Source organism: Balaenoptera acutorostrata, chromosome 11, assembly GCF_949987535.1.
Source record: "Balaenoptera acutorostrata chromosome 11, mBalAcu1.1, whole genome shotgun sequence".
Lineage (NCBI taxonomy): Eukaryota > Metazoa > Chordata > Mammalia > Artiodactyla > Balaenopteridae > Balaenoptera > Balaenoptera acutorostrata.
The window spans coordinates 47,793,251-47,818,292 of NC_080074.1; the positions used below are offsets into that span (position 1 = coordinate 47,793,251).

Consider the following 25,042-nt stretch of genomic DNA (forward strand, 5'->3'; position numbering starts at 1 on the left):
TGTATACAAATTCACCCAAGTTGGCTATTGGTACATTTTTTCCCAGTATTCAGCTCTAAAATCAATACCTGGGGAACCTGAATTTTTTCCACTAAATGTTTAGTGACAGAAGCATAAGAACGTAATTCATTGAAAAGAAAAGAGTTAGATTTCCTGACTAAAATATGGCTGCTTTTCCTAGATTTAGTGGATAATTTTACTCCATTGTGCTTTATTTATTCTTAGTAGAACTTGAGGGGATTGTTTTCTGGATAATGTCAGGTTAATTGTTCAAAACTGAGCTATGGGCCAACCCAAGGGCATTCTCCTGGGAACAGTTAGGCTGAAATATACAAAAGATCTCTTCTCTTATCAAAAATATGTCTTCTTAAACATAAAGATAAATGAGGAAAGGTTTGACATGAGATAAAAATAACAAAATAAGTCAGTGACTAAATGTCTTATGTGATCTTAGTGCGTAGTTAGATGGCAGATAAATCGTGTCTCCCAGCCCTGTCTCTTCATGCTGACGTTATAATAGGAGGATATATAATATGCCTTCTGTGCACTGGGAAGAGTACCCTCAACACCCTTCCTTTCTCAGAAAGGTAGTATTGACCATGAGGCAGTATAAAATATTGGTAAATTTGAGACCTCAGTGTATCTCTAGCCCTTATTAATTTTTTTCGATTGTTAATGAACTATACAAATAATACGTTCTTACCCTGCAGAAATGTTGAAAGCATATTTAAGCCAAAACAAAAACATAGAAATTACTTCATGGTCAGTCCCACCACCAGAGGTAACCACCATTAACATTTTGTGTATATCCCTCTAGAATTACATACACACACATACACATACACACACACACCAACCTCTAGTAATTGCTGATAACCATGACAGCAATGGTAGCTGTCAGGAGCAGGAACAAGCAGCAACAATAGTTCTAACAGTAGCAGCAGCAGTGTTAGCTACCAAAGGTAAGCCAGCAATAGCAATAACAAGAGAATCCATAGCCACAATCGCCATAACTGCAGAGAAAGCTGTGGTAATTGTAGCAGCTGTGTTGAAAAAGTCTTGGCAACAGAAGCAACAGCAATAGAAGTGTAGCAGCAGTAATAATATTAAAAATGCCAGGTAAGAGTTACATAGCATTTATTATGTACCAAGTACTCTTCTAAGTGTTTCACATATGTTATCTCAATTAATTTTCACAATAATCTAATGAAGTAAGTGTATTAGTTGTATCATCGTTTTACAGATGAGAAAACTGATGTACATTCCAGTGAAGTAAACTGCCCAAGATCACACAGTCTTAAAGGGCAGAACGATTCCATAATCCACTCTTAACCACGTCACTGGTAGTAATAGCAGAAGAAGCATGAATTCTAAAATACAGTATGAGGAGTATTTTATAATTTATATGTATATATTTATATAATGAGTGAATGAATTTTGAGAGTGATTCTGAAATTAGAAAAATAGAATAAGAAGATATGAACTAACTTCCAAAAAACATCACTTTCAGCTAAAATGGCCATTTCTTACAATTTTCAACTTAAACTGTCTTTCAAAGATAATATATTTTGCAAACATTTTTGCTTCCCTATTTCATTAGTCCTCAACAATTTGCCCCTATCCCTTTGTATGCTTGTCTAACATTTTGGAGTCTCTGACTGCAGTTTCTTAAAAAATAAAAGGCAAATGAACCAAGCTGCTTAATTTGTCATATCCTCAGTTTATAGATGTGCCTCTATGTATTTAGATATATGGAGTATTTGTGCTTAATAAGTATTTGTGAATGAATGAATAAAGAAATAAGAAATAAAGTTTCAGAATCCACACTGAAGGCAAATAGAACTGTGCTGGACCAAACACACACGACTGTAATAATGCTGTTTAATGCTGATGGCAACAGGAGCAAAGGGGATAAGAAGAAACCTAAAAACGGTGAATGTTGTTGATGCTTTGGTTCTATTTTGGTTCTGTTTCGCCTTCCATAATTCCAGATTTTGAACGGTTAGATTACAAATAATATTCATAATATTTAATCTGCTTGTACACTTGGACTGTCCTTGTAGAAAAGATTTCCTCTGCCCCCTGAAAGCTATCACTCAAGATAGAGTAAAACCTGAAACAAAAATTCACTCCAGTGCATTAGTAAAATGTAATCTTTTGGATGATGGGAAATATTGAGTCTTGGGCAAAATATAAGACCCCTAACATAAGTTATAATTCTTGCGTCCTTTTTAATGATTTCAGACTGCCAGAAATGGCAAAAGTCAATATACTTTAAATATAGAATAACTTAAAAGGAAAAAATGCCCTTAAAAGTCATCTTGGGACTTTTCTGCTCAGTTTCAAGCTGAAGTTTTGGTGATATGACTTGATTTAATTTCCAAGTCTCTTATCTGTAGTTTATTCTTGTTACTGCAGTTGCTACTGGTTTTTAACTTGTACACAGGAAACCAGTGCCAATCAATTTTTTTCCCAAGGTGACAGGAAACCCTGGTTGGTCAGATGTTGATTGTGCTTGCCGTTCTTGCTCCACCCATCATATTTTCTTCCCTTTTGGCTGACCTTAAGACAAATTAATCAGTGGTCAACATCTGGCAGACAGTTTTGGTGTCTTCTCAGTGATTTGTTGACCTGCACAGTTAAAAAGTAAAACTTCAGGGCAGAAAACTTGTATGCACGAAAAATATAAATGCTGCCAAGAATCCCTTACGAGGACTTGCAAGGAAAGCCCATCTTTTGGCTTTTTAATTGAAAATGTGAATTTTCTCGAGTAATGAAACATCTGTTGAATAAATAGTTCACCTTTTTTATGACGGTCAGTGGCTTACCTCACCCTATTGTAAACTCCAGAGATGAAATGTGGCACAGGGACAAGGAAGGGCTCAGAGAATGGTAAGCTTTTTCACAGGTCTCTGCTGTTTGTGATTAACTTTAGCCACCCGCATATTTTCTCCATAGTAAGTCCTGTTCTGCATAAACATACCCCTTATCACTAAACACACTGAAAGCAAATGTTGGTACCCAGAACATGACAAGTAACAGAACTCATAATTAAAAGCTAAGCATAAAATCAAGCCAGATGACCTTCCCATCCCTCAAAGCCAAGCTTCTACGCAGCCTCCTCTTTCAAACTCACGGTTTATGACTCTATAAAAGAAAAATTATCCACTGTCTACTTGCTTTGCAAAGTGTTTTTTAGAAATCATTAGTTTAAAGACAGTGATACTAAAATGGATGTCTGATGTTATCAGGTCTAATGATAGTAAAGATCATGAGAAATGTACAAGAAATGCTTTTTTTTTTTTTTTTTCTGTGTAGGAAGATGAAGGAAGGTAACAATGCAGGAAGGTGAGATTAAGATAAACCTAAAAAGGGCAGGTATGTTGGACCGGAAAGGCTTTTCCTGTTCCTAAAATGTCTTGTGTTCTTATACAGGAAAAGCATTCTTATCCACCCGAGGCGTTTGCAAGTCCTAGGCGCAAGACCTAAAAGTACCCTGGGTTGTGGTGGTAACGAAGCAGGAAAGAAGTGGGTGGGAGAGGAAGTGTCTGTGGTGGGTCCATAACCAGGGCAAGTTTCCCAAAGGGTAGAAATACATCCATGTCTCCTTTATTTTGAGAACAAACTCTGCTAGTTTGTTCTTTCCTAATATTTTCCACACCAAAAATTGGATACATTTAAAATTGGGGTTGACTCAGGCCACAGAGACACCACAGAATTGGTAAGCATGCTCGTTGAGAGTTCGCTGCCCTTGCTAACCCTGCAAATTCATATCATCCAACTCGCCTCCCAAAGATTTCTTTCCTTGATGCATTAGTAGGGGGAATTTTGATCCACTTGTTTTACTTGTTCACTAAAATATCTTCCATAGAGAGGCTAGGGCTGTGAAATAAAGATGAAGGGCTAGCAACATTTTGCAATGTTTTGAATCCTACCCATTTTGCAGAGCTATAATCCCGGTTTTACCAATAACCAAGTAGAAGGAAAACTCAAGACGTTAAGCAAGTATTTTTAAGCATTTTCCAAGGCCCTATAAGAAATCTGGTAGTGACCCCAAATAGAATCCTGCAGCAAACCTAAAATGCATTTGAAAAGCACTTAACAATTCTCTCCTCTTGCGCTCATATCAGTTCCCTTTTGATTTGCATGACTGTCTATTTGAACAGGAGCAATCGGCTGTGCACCTGCTCTTCTTTCCACCTGCATCCCCATCAGCAGTGGAAAGGAGTGTGCCCAAGGCAGGTGGCTGTCCACATTAGTGGTGGGTACCCCTCATCAGACGTTAGGCCAGGATAGAGGAGTGTCTATTCCTGGACAGCAGTATTACTGTGTGCAGTGTTGACTGACTTTGACCGTAATCAAAACTGTTCCTTTGGTTCTTTAGCCTCATTTCTAACCTACTAAGCTGAGAGCTTTAGGACGTTTGGCAGTAGTGTGAATAAGTAAGAGCTTTTGTGGGGCATCCAAGCAATAGAAATAACAATAGGTAAATATCTGCAAACGCACTTCTTTCAGGAACTTATGGCAAGTGTATTTTTCTGGATGATCTTGTTTACATAAAACATGTGTTTTAAGTACCTAAACTTCTCTTGGCTTGCTTAGAATAGAAAGCATTACTGTTCTGGAGTGGCTTTCTGTATAGGCAAACCCTATTCAGTGAAGAACCCAACCTGCACTTTAATCTGAACCCAGATAGAAAAAGTTGCTGGGGCAAAGATACGCGGGTGGGGGGAGTAAGATCATTTATTGGGCATATTTAAATATAGGATAACTATTATGGTCTAGTGTCAATACCAATAGGAAAAATGTCCCAGAAACAAGAAAAACCTGGATATGGCTCTGCCAATACCTAAGATTTGTTGAGCAGCTGCTATGTGCCAGGAACTGTACAAGATGCATTTCAACTATGTAGTATCATTTGCTCCTCATAACCATCTCAGAGAGGCAGATTTTATAGTCTCAATTTTAAGTGAGACACAGACACTTAATAAACGTCATAGAGCCCACAAGCTGCAGAGATGGGATTGAGCCCATGTCTGTGTACCACCAAAGCTCACACTCTTCCCTATTTCCTGCCTCTCCTGATGCTCAAGGCATCCTGTAATTCTTCTGTTTTTGCCTTTTCTATATTCATGATTGGGCTGTGTTCAATTTTGTCAGTGGAGAAATAGAAACATTCTAAAACGAAATAATTTGTTCCTTCTAGCGGTCATAAACCCATCCCACTTGGAGAAGAGCCGGTGGTGCCGCTTTCCACCCCTAGGTGGCACCTGTGTGCCACAAACAGAAGAAAATTCAGGGTCAATAGCAGGTTGAGCTCTTGCTTTTGTTCAAAGGACATTTAAGCAGATCGTTTCTCCTCAAAAATCCTGCTTGAGGAATATGTTGCCTTTTTTTCACATTTTTATTTTATTGAAGTATAGTTGATTTACAATATATGTTGCCATTTTAAGATTTAAAGTCAAGTCAAATAAGGAGAGGACCCTGTAACGACCCTAAAGCTGACAGGGAGTCTCAGAAGCCTTCCCTCCCAGGGGTACCTTATCACCCTTAGAAGGCAGTCCCTGTATTTGTTCAGACAGCAAATGTACTCAACAGGGTTGCCCAGCTACGATGTCCATGGCCTGTAGAAGATTCTGGTTTGGTATTAATCAGAAGGGGTTTTATTTCTTCTTTGTTAGCGATGATAAAGGTTTATGTTACGTGGAAGCAATAGAATTTGGGTGTTTCTGCCGTTGCAGTTTTCAGTTTAAAAAAGAATGGAAGTGTTACCTTCTTTCCCCCCACCACCTCCAACAAAACAATGATGCAGTTTAATCAGGGAGTCTTATAAGGTTCATTAGGATTTGCATTTAAAAGGGATTTCTGTGATAAAGCACAATTTCACTGTAGAAATGATCTGCAGGAAAAGATGGGGGTGGGAGCCTTGAGAAGTTTGCATTCGTGAACCCTGGATTCCCGTAATGCTACAGGCCTTATCGAGGGCAGCCCAGGAGCAAATTGGCAGTACATTAGAAAGCATGATTATAAGAGGGAAAGCTGAAATGGCCCTCACCTCATGTCAGCTGTTTTCCTCCACAGGATACTGGGTGATTCCTGTCCTAACCAGATACTGATTACTTAAAGCTTGGCCCAAGAGTTCCTGTCACAAACGATTTCCGTAGTGTATTTTGACTTGCTGAGGTCTGAAGAACTTTTGGAATTTGTTAGGTGTGGACCCGAACTCCAGGAACAGATTGTCTTAAGTGTCTCATTTCTATCTTATTTGTGGTTCTCTGACTGTCCTCGTCTGACATGGAGAATTATTGGTGGAAAATGCATGCATTGATAATTCAGACAAATGAAGGTTTAAAAGAAAAATTCAAAGGACTTATCTTCAAATTGTTTTTATACAGTATTTCAAACAAATGCAAACTGCTATAAACGTTTCAATCTACAAAATTATGTATTCTTCTATTCCCCATTATGATTGCATTTCTTATGTTTTATAAATATTTCACCTCACCTATCTATGTATAATATTGAAATTCGAACTCAAAATATTTAGATTGTTGAAGACTGTTTTTAGAGTGAATAAATTTTCTTCACATGAAATACAAAGAATTAATGTAACATTCAGCTTTTCAAAATATTCTACCAGATAGTCAACCCAAAATGGTAAGGCACAAAAAGGGTGTATGTTTGTATATAAAGCAGTGGACCATGACATTTGTCTTTTTTTTTTTTTTAATAAATCTTTCTTAGAAATATAACTGCCAGTGTTAAAGCTTCTAGTACATTATAGTTCCAAATGTCCAGCAGTCAAGAAGCAATTCCAAATACTATTGATACAAATAATATAATATTCAAATCAAAATAACAGATTTTCTAAAACTCATTTTATTCTGAATCAGATCATTTGAGAAACCTTTCAAGTACTGTTGCTGTGTGGGATTTTTTAAAAGAAGATTTTATTTTTCATTTCTTAGCATGGATCCCTATTCATTCCAGAGATCAAGAAGCATTATTACAGGAATATAAAGTTTTATATTGTTAGGCTATAAGTTTTATGTTATTATCACATTTTATATTATAATTGGTGCACCAGTAAAAGCAAATACTATTTTTTTTCTTTGGAAATCTCCTGGTACTTAATTCTTATTTCCTTTTCCACGCCTACAAATCTCTGACGCATGTAGAAGAGAAGCACAGATGCGTAGAAGGAATTGAAATTAGGTCAGTTATGTTCCACCCTGGTCGTGTTGGCAGGCGTCTGTATACATATATGTCCTGTATTTTAATGATTTTGTTCTGGCGTCTTGTATTGACTTTGTCAGGACACCCTAAACGTCCTGTATTCAGCTTTTTTCATTTAATTACAAAAATTTGGCAGTTAGAGCTATATTTTTCAAATCTAACTGGGCATCCTGTGTTTTGTTTTGTTTTTTAAATATCCTCAAGGTTTTTATTTATTTATTATGTATTTATTTATTTTTGGCTGCGTTGGGTCTCCATTGCTGCACCCGGGCTTTTCTCTGGTTGCGGCGAGCGGGGGCTACTCTTCGTTGCGGTGCACGGGCTTCTCATTGTGGTGGTTTCTCTTGTTGCGGAGCATAGGCTGTAGGCGTGCAGGCTTCAGTAGTTGTGGCATGTGGGCTTCAGTAGTTATGGCTCGTGGCCTCTAGAGCACAGGCTCAGTATTTGTGGCACACGGGCTTAGTTGCTCCGCAGCATGTGGGATCTTCCTGGACCAGGGCTCAAACCCGTGTCCCCTGCATTGGCAAGCGGATTCTTAACCACTGCACCACCAGGGAAGTCCCCCTGTGTTTTTTTATTTGCTAAATCTGGTGACCCTACACCTTGTCATCCCTTGTTAAGAGTCTTTTAGTAAGTAGACTCATTTGTATATTTCTTAAGTCCACTCATCATCGGAAATGACCATTTTAGAATGAAGTGTCACTGGTATAGCTGAGGACCATTTAGCATGCTCAGATGACAGCGTTAGTTGGTATTTAAAGTCATTCTAGTCTTATGTTCTCCCTTTATCTGAAAGGTGATAAATATACATATTTTCTTGTTCATTATCACATCATTCACAGAAACATGTCCAGGACATCTAATTAAAATGCCATTATTGAATATCTCAGAGGTTAAGAGTTGTCTAGATAAATATTAGGATTTCTATGTTGAGGTCTCTGGTGAAGAGAAATAATGAATTAACTTATAAAACAATATCTGAAGGAGAATAGTTTGTTAGAGAAACAAGGAATATTCTTGTAGCTGTGGTTTAAAAGCCTGTTTTTACATATTCTCCACTGCCATCTGCCTTGAAGAAGTGCTGCTGAAAATATTAAGTTTAGAACATCTTAATTTTTTCTTTACAGTTATAGACATCATTTGGATGGCAAATTCTTATGGTGAAAACTTAGTGACTACCAGTTGCCTATCCAGAGGGCAGAGTGAAGTGGCTTCCATGATAAACCAAAAAAAAAAAGTTATTTCATGAATAATGGCTGATATGGTAGATATTCTGTTGCAGCATCTCAAGTGCATATGATCTTACATATCCAAAGCAGTTGAAAGAAGCCACCACATACATATGTAAGTCTAGATAATTGAGGCAGGGCCTCAAAGTGGGTATGTGCACCCCAGGGAATGTGCAGACTGGTCCTTGGGGTGTAAAAAAAATATTTTAAAAAAATTTGTTTTTATCTTGCCCTTTTCTATTTCAAACATTGTAAATGTTTTATAATTTGCAGTACACACACACATATAATTTATAAATAAACTTCAGTGGATGTGCACTTACTTTTTTTCACTTACAAGGGTAAACAATAGAAAAAATTTAAAATTACTAATAATTCTACCTGAAAATGGGAGATAGAGTGCAGATATAGTGAAATCAATCCAAGTATTTTATAGTGTGTCCATAATCCCAATATTCTAATGACTCTATCCTGTTTTAAAGTCTTAGAAGCTGATGGAGGGGGAAATTAAAGTTGTAAAGAGGTTGCTTTTTGTAATTCTTAAGTAACAAAGATAATTTACTTTCACCGTACTTGATATATACCAGAAACTTATATTAATTATATCTCTCATAATTGTTCCTACAAATACATTTGCACAAATAAACAAAGATATAGTTCAAGAGTGTCCATTGTAACATTGTTTTTTTGGTTTTTGTTTTGTTTTGTTTTGTCTTTTTGGGTTTTTTTTAAACAATTCACTGTTTTGGGGGTTTTTTAAATTTATTTATTTTATTTATTTTTGGCTGCATTGGGTCTTCGTTGTTGCGCACGAGCTTTCTCTAGTTGTGGCGAGCAGGGGCTACTCTTCGTTGCAGTGCACAGGCTCTAGGCACACAGGCTTCAGTAGCTGTGGCACGTGGGCTCGGTAGTTGTGGCTCGCAGGCTCTAGAGCGCTGGCTCAGTAGTTGTGGCACGTGGGCTTAGTTGCTCCGCGGCATGTGAGATCTTCCCAGACCAGGGCTTGAACCCGTGTCCCTGCATTGGCAGGCAGATTCTTAACCACTGTGCCACCAGGGAAGCCCTGTAACATTGTTTTTAATAGCAAAAAGAATTGGAGATAAACAGCTATCATTAGATATTCATCAACACATATACATCATTATATATTTATTATTTATGAAATCTACATTGTTACTCTAATAAGATAAGCTTTCTAATATATAATGGAAAATGGAAAAATAGTTGCAAAACTGTATGGAATTTTATGATCCAATATATTTTAAAAACCACACACATGTTTATCTTTGTAAATGCACTGATAATTTCAGAAAGAGTGCATAAGAACCTGAACAGTGGTGAGCTCTGAAAAGTAGAACCAGAAAATCAGAAGATGGGAGGAACAAAGGGGGAAGGGACTTTTTTTCCTGTTTTTTTATTTGAAAACTTTACTATAAGTACATATTAATTTTATAATTGTTAATGTTTTAAAAATTAAATAAGTTGTTGCTTTCTTTGAATTAATAGATATTTATAGCATAGGTATGTCTACTCAAGATAAAATGAAGTGGGAGTGGAACAGTAACCACAGTATTTGAATGATAATGTAAGTAGACACAGTCTTTAAGGCCAGGAATATAGCTTTGAGTGTCTATGTAAGAATAACCAAGCAGTGACAAAACTACACTTCAATCTATGCTACGCAGACATAGCTTTAATTAGCATCCCTCATGTGATTCTTGATATTACACTGGCTTCTTTTTTTTATGATATATTTCATTTACAAATATATACAGTATTACAATATGAAATCTATGCTTATACCATCAAGCTTAATTAATAAAACATTTTATTATAAATACAATAGGAACTCTGGTTGCTTTTAACTAATCTCATTCCCCTCCCTATCCCTCAAAGACAATCACTATTCTACATTTGGTCTTTAATCGTTCCCATATCTATTCTTACACTTTTACTTGATAAATATGTATCATATATATAGCATAATATATAGTGTATATCATAAATAATATATACAATATAAACAATATATAGTATAATTTTTCATAAACTCTATACAAATGGTACCCCAAAGTATGTATCTTTCTGCCTTACTGCATCTCAAATACCTAAACGTAAGAGCTAAAACTGTAAAACTCCTAGAAAACATAGGCGTAAGTCTTCATTAGCTTGGATTAGGCAATGATTTCTCAGTTATGACACCAAAAACACAACAACCAAAGAAAAAATAGGTAACTTGGACTTCATCAAAATAAAAATGTTTGTGCTTCAAAGGAGAGTATGTAAGTCAGAGTTCTCCAGAGAAACAACTAATAGGATGTATTTATACACACACACACACACACACACACACACACACATATATATAAAGAGATTTATTATAAGGAATTGGCTCACGTGATTATGGAAGCCTGCAAGTCCCAAGATCTGTAGGGTGAGTAGGCAAGCTGGAGACCCAGAGAGCTGATGTAGTTCCAGTATGTAAGCTGGCAGATTCGGGACCCAGGAAGAGTCAATGTTTCAGTTCAAGTCCAAAGGCAGGAACAAATTGATGTCCTAGTTCAAAGGCTGTCAGGCAGGAAGAATTCTCTATTAATTAGGAGAAGTCAGCCTTTTTGTTTTACTCAGGCCTTCAACTGATTAGATGAGACCCACTTATATTATGGAGGGAAAGAAGGCAATCTGCTTTACTCAGTCAACTGATTTAAATGTTAGTCTCACCCCAGAACACCTAGAATGATGACTGACCAAATATCTGGGCATCCCCTGGCACAGTCAAGCTGACAGATAAAATTAACCATCACAGATACTGTCAAGAAAATAAAAAGGCAATGCACAAAATTGGAGAAAATATTGGCAAATCATATATCTGATAAGGGTCTAGCATCCAGAATGTATAAATAACTTTTCAACTCAAAAATAAAAAAACAAATAACCCAGTTTTAAAATGGGCAAAGGGTTTGAATAGACATTTCTCCATAGAAGACACTGTATACAAGTCACCAGTAAGCACATAAGGAGATGCTCAACCTCATTAGTCATTAAGGAAATGCAATCAAAACCAAATAACAGACCACTTCACACCCACTAGGATGGCTTCAATCAAAACTATAGACAATAGCAAGCATTGGCAAGGATGTGGGGAAATTAGAGCCCTCATATATTGCTGGTGGAAATGTAAAATGGTGCAGCCACTTTGGAAAAACATTTCGCAGTTTCTCATAAAGTTAAACCTAGAGTTACCATATGACCAAGCAATCCCACTCCTACATGTATACCCAGGAGAAATGAAAACATATGGCCACACACAAAAAAACTTGTACACAAATGTTCCTAGCAGGATTATTCATAACAGCCAAAAGTGGAAACAATCCAAATGTCCATCAACTGATAAATGAATAAATAAATATGGTATAGCCATACAATAGAATATACTGTGCTGTAAAAAGGAATGAAGTACTGATAGCTACTACAACATGGATGAACCTTGAAAACATTAAGCTAAGTGAAAGAAGTCAGATGCATAAGTCCATATGTTGTATGATTCCATTTATATGAAATGTCCAAAATAGGCAAATTCATGGACACAGAAAGTAGATTAGTGGTTTCCAGGGACTGGGGAAAAGGAGGAATGGGGAGTAACCTCTAGTGAGTAGGGAGTTCCTTTTGGGGTGAGGAAAATGTTATACAGTTGACTCTTGAACAACACAGGTTTCAGCTGCACAGGTCCTCTTGTACATGGATTTTTTTTCAATAAATACATGGATTTTCCTATGTTGTTCAAGGGTCAGCTTGTAAAATTGATTATTGTGATGTTTACACAACATATAAACTCTACTAAAAACTATTGAATTGCACACATTAAAAAAGCAAACTTTGTGGTATGTAAATTACACCTCAGTAACAAAGGGGGAAGTATATATAACTTTAATTTTATAGCAAAATGTTGGCTATTTCTAGAAAATTAGTTGGATGGTGCTTCTGACATTTTTTCACTTTATTTGATTTGGTTGAAATGTGCTAATTTAGAACATTTTTATTTATGGAAAAGGAAAGGGATGTATTTCCTACAACAAGTATAAAAGTATCCTTTACATGACAAATTTCAGTTCACTCTTAAAAATGTGTATGGCATTTTGCATTCCAGAAATATTTATTTTTTACCAGTCCATCTGCTCCTTGAACATGATATAGATAATAAAACACAGAATCCGAAGTAAGAATTCTATACTTTGTCTGGTATGCATGATATCTCTCCTTGGGTGAATGGCTATGCTATTTTCAGAGTTATCTTGCACTTATTTCATCTGACAGTGGATAAGAGAAGACCCAGAAATAAAAATGAATTATTATGAATGGCATCAGATCAACAAATCCCAGTTACTTGAGGGGGAAAGGCTTGTATTAACTATTAGCAACTTTGTTCAATAATTTATATTTAAACATCTATCCTTGTAGTAGGCGTGACTGATACCATGATTGTGTATTTACATTGGCAAGAATGAGATCATCATGATCAAGTGCCACTCTCTTCATTTATCACTAACACAACTCTTCCAGGTAATTGAGGCCTTCCTTCCACCTGAGAATTGATGGCACTTTAGATACAATCCATGGCCACAAAGTAACCCAGCAAAATCATTTACTCTTCACTGGCCAAGAGGAAACAACTCCCTACTCCAAAATTCCAAGGTGAAAGGCCAATGACTTTAGCTGGCCACCATCATCCTGGTTTATTCCTAAAGCATTTGAACTGACCAAAGCCCACGACTGCATTGCTGGGTGGTGCACTTTTAAATGAACACTGAACAAACACAGGAATGTATATTTAAAGAAATTACTGTTCTTGGATAAACATCTGGGGAAGCTCTGGAGGCAGTAGATTTTCATAATTTTGACTGAGTTCATTTTAGGTAAAGGGAGACCATGATGGACTCCAGCTAAAGACTTAAGACACCTGTTTCTCACATCAAATAACTGAGAAGGACTTCTAGAAGCTTTCAGATAGATATTAAATTGAATTACTTTTTCAAAATATCTAATTCTTTCCATTAAATGTGAAATTTTTCTTTGTGAAATTTTAATTTTATGAATGTTCTTCTCCAGCGATTAAAAGGAACTTCAAGGGTTTGGTATAAAGCACTGTGCTCTTAAAGATAAATAAATATTCTCTACCCCTATAACTTCCTAGTCATTATTCTATTCCATAACAGGCAGCAAAATATTCGAATCTTCTATGTAGGTTTCTTTCCTGAGATGTACTATCAGCATTCACTCTAGCTGCAGCCAGAGGTGAAAATACTGACAGCTCTACTACATTTTTACACTTCAATTCTCTTACATACAGACTTAGCAATATCAGTTACGTTGCTTTATAACTGTACTTCATATTGTACCACTGAGGAATAAACCTGTGCCTTCATTGCTAGTTAAAACTTAAAAAGTAGTCTTAAACTAAAAAGCAGCTAGATTTCTGTAAGAATTGCAGAGTTTGGTTTAAAAAACTTGGGCTGAACCACCAGATGTTGTTAAAAAACTGAAGAATCTGAGAAGTTGTTTATTTTTTGATGATTGGCGTTTTAGCTGGGCTGTATGGCTCATGGTAATCATGTGTGTCATTTCTGGTCTTGAAAGTAAGTGAATGTATTTAATTCAGTTGTAATGTTCAGTACTAAAAGGGTTCTTTGGTAATTGGTTACTTCAAGAGACAGGGAGTTATTAATTGTATTGTGTTACTTAGAAAACATCATTGTGTGAGTGTGTATGAATGTATGTTTGTATATAAATTAGCTAAAATTCAAAGAAAGACTTCTCATTTCAGAAAGAATGGTTTATTCATTGACACTTATTAATGTTTCCTCAGCATCATCCTTTTCTTAACATATGAACTTGGAAAAAGTAAACTTGGGAACTAAAATTAGAGCTACCATCATTTTGTTCTTTTGTTAAAAGGGAAACAGCCTCCTCACCATGAGTGACAGTCAAAACAATACCAAATGCCAAAAAAAGAGAAAAAATTAATCATACTGGGATACAAGACAAAGCACTATTTTTTTTCTCTTTTTTACAAATGAAATCACCATAGCGCTTTAGGATGTTAATGCTCAGACGTCATTGATATTCATTAAGACTCAAACTAAATATCCACTGTAACATTTACAGTACCTAGATAAGCTTGGCTCTCCATTTTAAATTTTCAGACTCCTGTCTAACATGATTTCCCATTTCCCCTGTTTTCAGAGGGTTGGAAAAGCCAGCAGAGCACAGTAATTACACATAGAATTACCGTAACCAATTCATTTGCAACTATTTATACATGCATATGACAAAAGTGTTGCTTTCCATGTGTTCAAGACTAGATACAAAGGGAAGACTAAAGTCAAAATCTTTGCCCTCAAGGAATTCACACTTTAGGGTATATCATTTCTAGTGAATATGATATTACTAGAGACATTTTGGAAAAAATTTGTTAAGAGGATTCAGAGGGAAGAGACCATAGCATTAGGGCAAGTGCATTTCAGGCATAGAAAGCAGAGTTGCAGGTTAATTGGCCTGCCTGGAGCACAGATCTAGATAAGGATGTGAGAGGAGATGAGCCTGGGAAAATATACAGGGAATAGATGAGAAAGCAATTCATGTCCAAGGGCAGCTATACATGGGTTTTATTATCATATTTTCAGTACTCAAACATCATTCTGGTGAAATCTGGAACAAAATGCATTGGACTAGGAGATTTTAGAGTTAGGAAAGTTTGCTAGGAAGCTACTGCAAAGGTCTGAACAAGAGATGAAGAGGGTCTAAGCTAATTCAATGTCAGTGAGCCCCAAGAGTCAGTCTTCATGTTTCTTCCATTCTCCATGTATCCAGTGATTTATCCAAACTCAGAGATTTTGAGTTAGTTTTTAAAACTCCTTGACCTAAAAATAATCATGGAAATGTACAAACATTAGATTCAAGGATATTCATTTGTAGTCTTGTCTATAATGGTGAAAAACTGAAAACAATTTAGTGTCCAAAAGTAAGGTATTAGTTAAGTAAACTATGACACATCCATCGGAGGGCAGAGTCAAGATGACGAACTAGGAGGACACGGAATTCACGTCTCCACACAACTAGGGCACCTACCAGGCACTGGTGGGGGACTAAGGACACCTAAGGGGAAGGGAGGAACCCCCAGCGACCACTTGCGGAATCTTGGTAGGCCAGAGGTTGGGCCTGAGCTCCTGAGGTGGCAGCTCTGAGTCCAAACTGCTGGACTAACAGAGAACCACAGACCCCAGGGAATATTAATTGGAGTGAGGCCTCTCGGAGGTCCTCATCTCAGCACCAAGACCCAGCTCTATACAACTGCCTGCAAAATCCAGTGCTGGATGCCTCAGGCTAAACAACCAGTAAGACAGGAATACAGCCCCACCCATCAAAAAAAAAAAAAAAAGAAACAACAAGAAAATATGTTACAGACAAAGGAGCAAGGTAAAAACCTACAAGACCAATAAATGAAGACAAAATAGGCAACCTACCTGAAAAAGAACTCAGAGTAATGAAGTAAAGATGATCCAAAATCTCAGAAACAGAATGGAGAAAATACAAGAAATATTTAACAAGGATCTAGAATAACTAAAGACCAAACAAACAGTGATGAACACAATAACTGAAATTAAAAATACTCTAGAAGGAATCAATAGCAGAATTACTGAGGCAGAAGAATGGATAAATGAGCTGGAAGATAAAACAGTGGAAATAACTGCCAGGGAGCAGAATAAAGAAAAAAGAATGAAGATAATTGAGACCTCTGTCTCAGAGACCTCTGGGACAACATTAAATGCACCAACATTCGAATTATAGGGGTCCCAGAAGAAGAAGAGAAAAAGAAAGGGTCTGAGAAAATATTTGAAGAGATTATAGTCGAAAACTTCCCTAACATGGGAAAGGAAAGAGTCAGTCAAGTCCAGGAAGCACAGAGAGTCCCATACAGGATAAACCCAAAGAGAAACACACCGAGACACATATTAATCAAACTATCAAAAATTAAATACAAAGAAAAAATATTAAAAGCAGCAAGGGAAAAGCAACAAATAACATACAAGGGAATCCCCATAGGGTTAACAGCTGATCTTTCAACAGAAACTCTGCAAGTGGAGGAGGAGCTTCAAGATGGCGGAGGAGTAAGACGTGGAGATCACCTTCCTCCCCACAAATACATCAGAAATACATCTACATGTGGAACAGCTCCTACAGAACACCTACTGAATGCTGGCCGAAGACCTCAGACTTCCCAAAAGGCAAGAAACTCCCCACGTACCTGGGTAGGGCAAAAGAAAAAAGAAAAAACAGAGACAAAAGAATAGGGACAGGACCTGCACCAGTGGGAGGGAGCTGTGAAGGAGGAAAAGTTTCCACACACTGGGAAGCCCCTTCACTGGGTGAGACGGGGTGGGCAGGGTAGGAAGGGGGGGAGCTTCAGAGTCACGGAGGAGAGCGCAGCAACAGGGGTGTGGAGGGTAAAGCGGAGAAGTTCCCGCACAGAGGATCGGTGCCGGCCAGCACTCACCAGCCCGAGAGGCTTGTCTGCTCACCCGCCGGGGCGGGCGGGGGCTGGGAGCTGAGGCTCGGGCTTCGGAGGTCGGATCCCAGGGAGAGGACTGGGGTTGGCGGTGTGAACACAGCCTGAAGGGGTTAGTGCACCACAGCTAGCTGAGAGGGAGTCCAGGAAAAAGTCTGGAACGGCCGAACAAGCTAGAGACTTTTTCTTGCCTCTTTGTTTCCTGGTGCGCGAGGAGAGGGAATTAACAGTGCCGCTTAAAGGAGCTCCAGAGACAGGTGCGAGCCGCGGCTATCAGCGCGGACCCCAGAGACGGGCATGGGACGCTAAGGCTGCTGCTGCCGCCACCAAGAAGCCTGTGTGCAAGCACAGGTCACTATCCACACCTCCCCTCCCAGAAGCCTGTGCCGCCCGCCACTGCCAGGATCCCGTGATACAGGGACAACTTCCCCAGGAGAACACATGGCGCTCCTCAGGCTGGTGCAATGTCACGCTGGCCTCTGCCGCCACAGGCTTGCCCTGCACTCCGTACCCACCCCTCCCCCTGGCCTGAGTGAGCCAGAGCCCCCTAATCAGCTGCTCCTTTAACCCCATCCTGTCTGAGCGAAGAAGAGATGCCCTCAGGCAACCTACATGCAGAGGCAGGGCCAAATCCAAAGTTGAATCCCAGCAGCTGTGTGAACAAAGAAGAGAAAAGGAAATCTCTCCCAGCAGCCTCAGGAGCAGTGGATTAAATCTCCACAGTCAACTTGATGTACCCTGCAACTGTGGAATACCTGAATAGACAACAAATGATCCCAAATTGAGGAGGTGGACTTTGGGAGCAACAATATATATATATATTTCCCTTTTTCTCTTTTTGTGAGTGTGTATGCGTATGCTTCTGTGTGATTTTGTCTGTATAGCTTTGCTTTTACCATTTGTCCTAGGGTTCTGTCTGTCTGGTTTTTGTTTGTTTGTTTGTTTGTTTTAGTATAGTTTTCAGTGCTTGTTATCATTGGTGGATTTGTTTTTTCGTTTGGTTGTTCTCTTCTTTCTTTCTTTTTAATTACTTAAAAAAATTTTTTTAATACTTATTTTTTGTTTTCTATGTTAAAAACTTTTTCATTTTATTTTATTTTAATTTATCTTTTTCTTTCTTTCTTTCTTTCTTTCTCCCTTTTATTCTGAGTGGTATGGATGACAGGCTCTCGGTGCTCCAGCCAGGTGTCAGGGCTGTGCCTCTGAGGGGGGAGAGCGAAGTTCAGGACATTGGTCCACCAGAGACCTCCCAGCTCCACATAATATCAAATGGCAAAAATCTCCCAGAGATCTCCATCTCAACGCCAAAACCCAGCTCCACTCAATGACCAGCAGGCTACAGTGCTGGACACCCTATGCCAAACAACTAGCAAGACAGCAACACAACCCCACCCATTAGCAGAGAGGCTGCCTAAAATCATAATAAGGTCACAGACACCCCAAAACACACCACCAGATGTGGACCTGCCCACCAAAAAGACAAGATCCAGCCTCATCCACCAGAACACAGGCACTAGTTCCCTCCACCAGGAAGGCTACACACCCACTGAACCAACCTTACCCACTGGGGACAGACACCAAAAACAACGGGAACTGGGGCTTCCCTGGTGGCACAGTGGTTGAGAATCTGCCTGCCAATGCAGGGGACATGGGTTCGAGCCCTGGTCTGGGAGGATCCCACATGCTGCGGAGCAACTAGGCCCGTGAGCCATAATTGCTGGGCCTGTGCGTCTGGAGCCTGTGCTCCGCAACAAGAGAGGCCGCGATAGTGAGAGGCCTGCGCACCGCGATGAAGAGCGGCCCCTGCTTGCCGCAGCTAGAGGAAGCCCTCGCACAGAAACGAAGACCCAACACAGCCTAAATAAATAAATAAATTATTTAAAAAAAAAAAAAAAAAAAAAAAACAACGGGAACTACGAACGTGCAGCCTGTGAAAAGGAGCCACCAAACACAGTAAGTAAAGCAAAATGAGAAGACAGAGAAACACACAGCAGATGAAAGAGCAAGGTAAAAACCCACCACATGTAACAAATAAGGAGGATATAGGCAGTCTACCTGAAAAAGAATTCAGAATAATGATAGTAAAGATGATCCAAAATCTTGGAAATAGAATGGAGAAAATACAAGAAACGTTTAAAAAGGACCTAGAAGAACTAAACAGCAAACAAACAATCATGAACAACACAATAAATGAAATTAAAAATTCTCTAGAAGAGATCAATAGCAGAATAACTGAGGCAGAAGAACGGATAAGTGACCTGGAAGATAAAATAGTGGAAATAACTACTGCAGAGCAGAATAAAGAAAAAAGAATGAAAAGAATTGAGGACACTCTCAGAGACCTCTGGGACAATATTAAACGCACCAACATTCGAATTATAGGGGTCCCAGAAGAAGAAAAGAAGAAGAAAAGGTCTGGGAAAATATTTGAAGAGATTATAGTTGAACACTTCCCTAATATGGGTAAGGAAATAGTTAATCAAGTCCAGGAAGCACAGAGAGTCCCACACAGGATAAATCCAAGGAGAAACACGCCAAGACACATATTAATCAAACTATCAAAAACTAAATACAAGGAAAAAATATTAAAAGTAGCAAGGGAAAAACAACAAATAACATACAAGGGAATCCTCATAAGGTTAACAGCTGATCTTTCAGCAGAAACCCTGCAAGCCAGAAGGGAGTGGCAGGACATATTTAAAGTGATGAAAGGGAAAAACCTACAACCAAGATTACTCTAACCAGCAAGGATCTCATTCAGATTTGACGGAGAAATTAAAACCTTTACAGGCAAGCAAAAGCTAAGAGAATTCAGCACAAGCAAACCAGCTTTACAACAAATGCTAAAGGAACTTCTCTAGGCAGGAAACACAAGAGAAGGAAAACACCTACAATAACAAACCCAAAACAATTAAGAAAATGGTAATAGGAACATACAAATCGATAATTACCTTAAAGGTAAATGGATTAAATGCTCCAACCAAAAGACATAGACTGGCTGAATGGATACAAAAACAAGACCCGTATATTTGCTGTCTACAAGAGACCCACTTCAGACCTAGGGACACGTACAGACTGAAAGTGAGGGGATGGAAAAAGTTACCCATGCAAATGGAAATCAAAAGAAAGTTGGAGTAGCAATTCTCATATTGGACAAAATAGACTTTAAAACAAAGACTATTACAAGAGACAAAGAAAGACACTACATAATGATCAAGGGACCAATCCAAGAAGAAGATATAACAATTGTAAATATTTACGCACCCAACATAGGAGCACCTCAATACATAAAGCAAATACTAACAGCCATAAAAGGGGAAATCGACAGTAACACAATCATAGTAGGGGACTTTAACAACCCACTTTCACCAATGGACAGACATTCCAAAATGAAAGTAAATAAGGAAACACAATCTTTAAATGATACATTAAACAAGATGGACTTAATTGATATTTATAGGACATTCCATCCAAAAACAAGAGAATACACTTTCTTCTCAAGTGCTCATGGAACATTCTTCAGGATAGATCATATCTTGGGTCACAAATCAAGCCTTGGTAAATTTAAGAAAATTGAAATCATATCAAGTTTCTTTTCTGACCACAACACTATGAGGCTAGATATCAATTACAGGAAAAAATCTGTAAAAAATACGAACACATGGAGGCTAAACAATACACTACTTAATAACCAAGAGCTCGCTGAAGAAATCAATGAGGAAATCAAAAAATACCTAGAAACAAATGACAATGAAAACACGACGACCCAAAACCTATGGGATGCAGCAAAAGCACTTCTAAGAGGGAAGTTTATAGCAATACAATCCTACCTTAAGAAACAAGAAACATCTCAAATAAACAACCTAACCTTACACCTAAAGCAATTAGAGAAAGAAGAACAAAAAAACCCCAAAGTTAGCAGAAGGAAAGAAATCATAAAGATCATATCAGAAATAAATGGAAAAGAAATGAAGGAAACGATAGCTAAGATCAATAAAACTAAAAGCTGGTTCTTTGAGAAGATAAACAAAATTGATAAACCATTATCCACACTCATCAAGAAAAAAAGGGAGAAGACTCAAATCAACAAAATTAGAAATGAAAAAGGACAAGTAACAACTGACACTGCAGAAATACAATCATGAGAGATTACTACAAGCCACTATATGCCAATAAAATGGACAACCTGGGGCTTCCCTGGTGGCGCAGTGGTTGAGAATCTGCCTGCTAATGCAGGAGACACGGGTTCGAGCCCTGGTCTGGGAAGATCCCACATGCCACGGAGCAGCTGGGCCCGTGAGCCACAGCTGCTGAGCCTGCGCGTCTGGAGCCTGTGCCCCGCAACGGGAGGGGCCGCGATAGTGAAAGGCCCGCGCACCGCGATGAAGAGCGGTCCCCGCACCGCGATGAAGAGTGGCCCCCACTTGCCGCAACTAGAGAAAGCCCTCGCACGAACCGAAGACCCAGCACAGCCAAAAATAAATAAATAAATAAATAAATAAATAAATAAATAAATAAATAAATAAAAAATAAAGTTATAAAAAAAAAAAAAATGGACAACCTGGAAGAAATGGACAAATTTTTAGAAATACACAACCTTCCGAGACTGAACCAGGAAGAAATAGAAAATGTAAACAGACCAATCACAAGCACTGAAATTGAAACTGTGATTAAAAATCTTCCAACAAACAAAAGCCCAGGACCAGATGGCTTCACAGGCGAATTCTATCAAACATTTAGAGAAGAGCTAACACCTGTCCTTCTCAAACTCTTCCAAAATATACCAGAGGGAGGAACACTCCCAAACTCATTCTACATGGCCACCATCACCCTGATACCAAAACCAAACATGTCATGAAAAAAGAAAACTACAGACCAATATCACTGATGAACATAGATGCAAAACTCCTCAACAAAATACTAGCAAACAGAATCCAACAGCCCATTAAAAGGATCATACGCCATGATCAAGTGGGGTTTATCCCAGGAATGCAAGGATTCTTCAATATACGCAAATCAATCAATGTGATACACCATATTAACAAATTGAAGGAGAAAAACCATACAGTCATCTCAATAGATGCAGAGAAAGCTTTTGACAAAATTCAACACCCATTTATGATAAAAACCCTCCAGAAAGTAGGCATAGAGGGAATTTTCCTCAACATAATAAAGGCCATATATGACACACCCACAGCCAACATCGTCCTCAGTGGTGAAAAACTGAAACCATTTCCACTAAGATCAGGAACAAGACAAGGTTGCCCACTCTCACTACTATTACTCAACATAGTTTTGGAAGTTTTAGCCTCAGCAATCAGAGAAGAAAAGGAAATAAAAGGAATCCAAATCGGAAAAGAAGAAGTAAAACTGTCACTGCTTGCAGGTGACATGATACTATACATAGAGAATCCTAAAGATGCTACCAGAAAACTACTAGAGCTAATCAATGAACTTGGTAAAGTAGCAGGATACAAAATTAATGCACAAAAATCTCTTGCATTCCTATACACTAATGATAAAAAATCTGAAAGTGAAATTAAGAAAACACTCCCATTTACCATTGCAACAAAAAGAATAAAATATCTAGGAATAAACCTACCTAAGGAGACAAAAGACCTGTATGCAGAAAACTATAAGACACTGATGAAAGAAATTAAAGGTGATACAAACAGATGGAGAGATATTCCATGTTCTTGGATTGGAAGAATCAACATTGTGAAAATGACTCTACTACCCAAAGCAATCTACAGATTCAAGGCAATCCCTATCAAACTACCACTGGCATTTTTCACAGAACTGGAACAAAAAATTTCACAATTTGTATGGAAACACAAAAGACCCCGAATAGCCAAAGCAATCTTGAGAAAGAAAAACGGAGCTGGAGGAATCAGGCTCCCTGACCTCAGGCTATACTACAAAGCTACAGTAATCAAGACAGTATGGTACTGGCACAAAAACAGAAATATAGATCAATGGAACTGGATAGAAAGCCCAGAGATAAACCCACGCACATATGGTCACCTTATCTTTGATAAAGGAGGCAAGAATATACAATGGAGAAAAGACAGCCTCTTCAATAAGTGGTGCTGGGAAAATTGGACAGCTACATGTAAAAGAATGAAATTAGAATACTCCCTAACACCATACACAAAAATAAATGTAAAATGGATTAAAGACCTAAATGTAAGACCAGACACTATCAAACTCTTAGAGGAAAACATACGCAGAACACTCTATGACATAAATCACAGCAAGATCCTTTTTGACCCACCTCCTAGAGAAATGGAAATAAGAACAAAAGTAAACAAATGGGGCCTAATGAAACTTAAAAGCTTTTGCACAGCAAAGGAAACCACAAACAAGACGAAAAGACAACCCTCAGTATGGGAGAGAATATTTGCAAATGAAGTAACTGACAAAGGATTAATCTCCAAAATTTACAAGTAGCTCATGCAGCTCAATATCAAAAAAGCAAACAACCTGATCCAAAAATGGGCAGAAGACCTAAATACACGTTTCTCCAAAGAAGATATACAGATTGCCAACAAACACATGAAAGAATGCTCAACATGATTAATCATTAGAGAAATGCAAATCAAAACTACAATGAGATATCATCTCACACCGGTCAGAATGGCCATCATCAAAAATCTACAAACAATAAATGCTGGAGAGGGTGTGGAGAAAAGGGAACCCTCATACACTGTTGGGAATGTAAATTGATACAGCCACTATGGAGAATAGTATGGAGGTTCCTTAAAAAACTAAAAATAGAGCTACCATACGACCCAGCAATCCCACTACTGGGCACATACCCTGATAAAACCATAATTCAAAAAGAGACATGTACCACAATATTCATTGCAGCTCTATTTACAATAGCCAGGACATGGAATCAACCTAAGTGTCCATCGACAGATGAATGGATAAAGAAAATGTGGCACATATATACAATGGAATATTACTCAGCCATAAAAATAAATGAAATTGAGTTATTTGTAGTGAGGTGGATGGACCTAGAGTCTGTCATACAGAGTGAAGTAAGTCAGAAAGAGAAAAACAAATACCGTATGCTAACACATATACATGGAATCAAAAAAAAAATGGTCATGAAGAACCTAGGGGCAAGATGGGAATAAAGATGCAGACCTACTAGAGAATGGACTTGAGGACACGGGGAGGGGGAAGGGTAAGCTGGGACAAAGTGCGAGAGTGGTAGTGTATATATGGACATATATACACTACCAAATGTAAAATAGATAGCTAGTGGGAAGCAGGTGCATAGCACAGGGAGATCAGCTCGGTGCTTTGTGACCAGCTAGAAGGGTGGGATAGGGAGGGTGGGAGGGAGGGAGACCCAAGAGGGAAGAGATATGGGGATATATGTATATGTATAACTGATTCACTTTGTTATAAAGCAGAAACTAACACACCATTGTAAAGCAATTATACTCCAAAAAAAATGTTAATAAAAAAAAAAAAAAGAAAGAAACTCTGCAAGCCAGAAGGGAGTGGCAGGACATATTCAAAGAAATGAAAGGGAAAAACCTACAACCAAGATTACTCTACCCAGCAAGGATCTCATTCAGATTCGATGGAGAAATTAAAACCTTTACAGACAAGCAAAAGTTAAGGGAATTCAGCATCACCAAACCAGCTTTACAGCAAATGCTAAAGGAACTTCTCTAGGCAGGAAACACAAGAGAAGGAAAAGACCTACAATAACAAACCCAAAACAATTAAGAAAATGGTAATAGGAACATACATATCGATAATTACCTTAAATGTAAATGGATTAAATGCTCCAACCAAAAGATGTAGACTGGCTGAATGGATACAAAAACAAGACCCGTATATATGCTGTCTAGAAGAAACCCACTTCAGACCTAGGTGTACATACAGACTGATACATCCATCCAATGGAGTGCTATATAGTGTTGGCAATTCATGTGTAAATAAATTTGAAGACACAAGACACAAATAAATATATTTGTGATATATTTAGTTAAAG

The 25,042-nt window shown here is 38.2% G+C and overlaps 1 protein-coding gene across 3 annotated transcripts in view; it reads left to right on the forward strand.

Moving 5' to 3' along the window:
- Positions 1–25,042, forward strand: part of PTPRR (protein tyrosine phosphatase receptor type R) — a 297,821-nt gene that overhangs the window by 217,684 nt on the left and 55,095 nt on the right. The window lies entirely within an intron of this gene.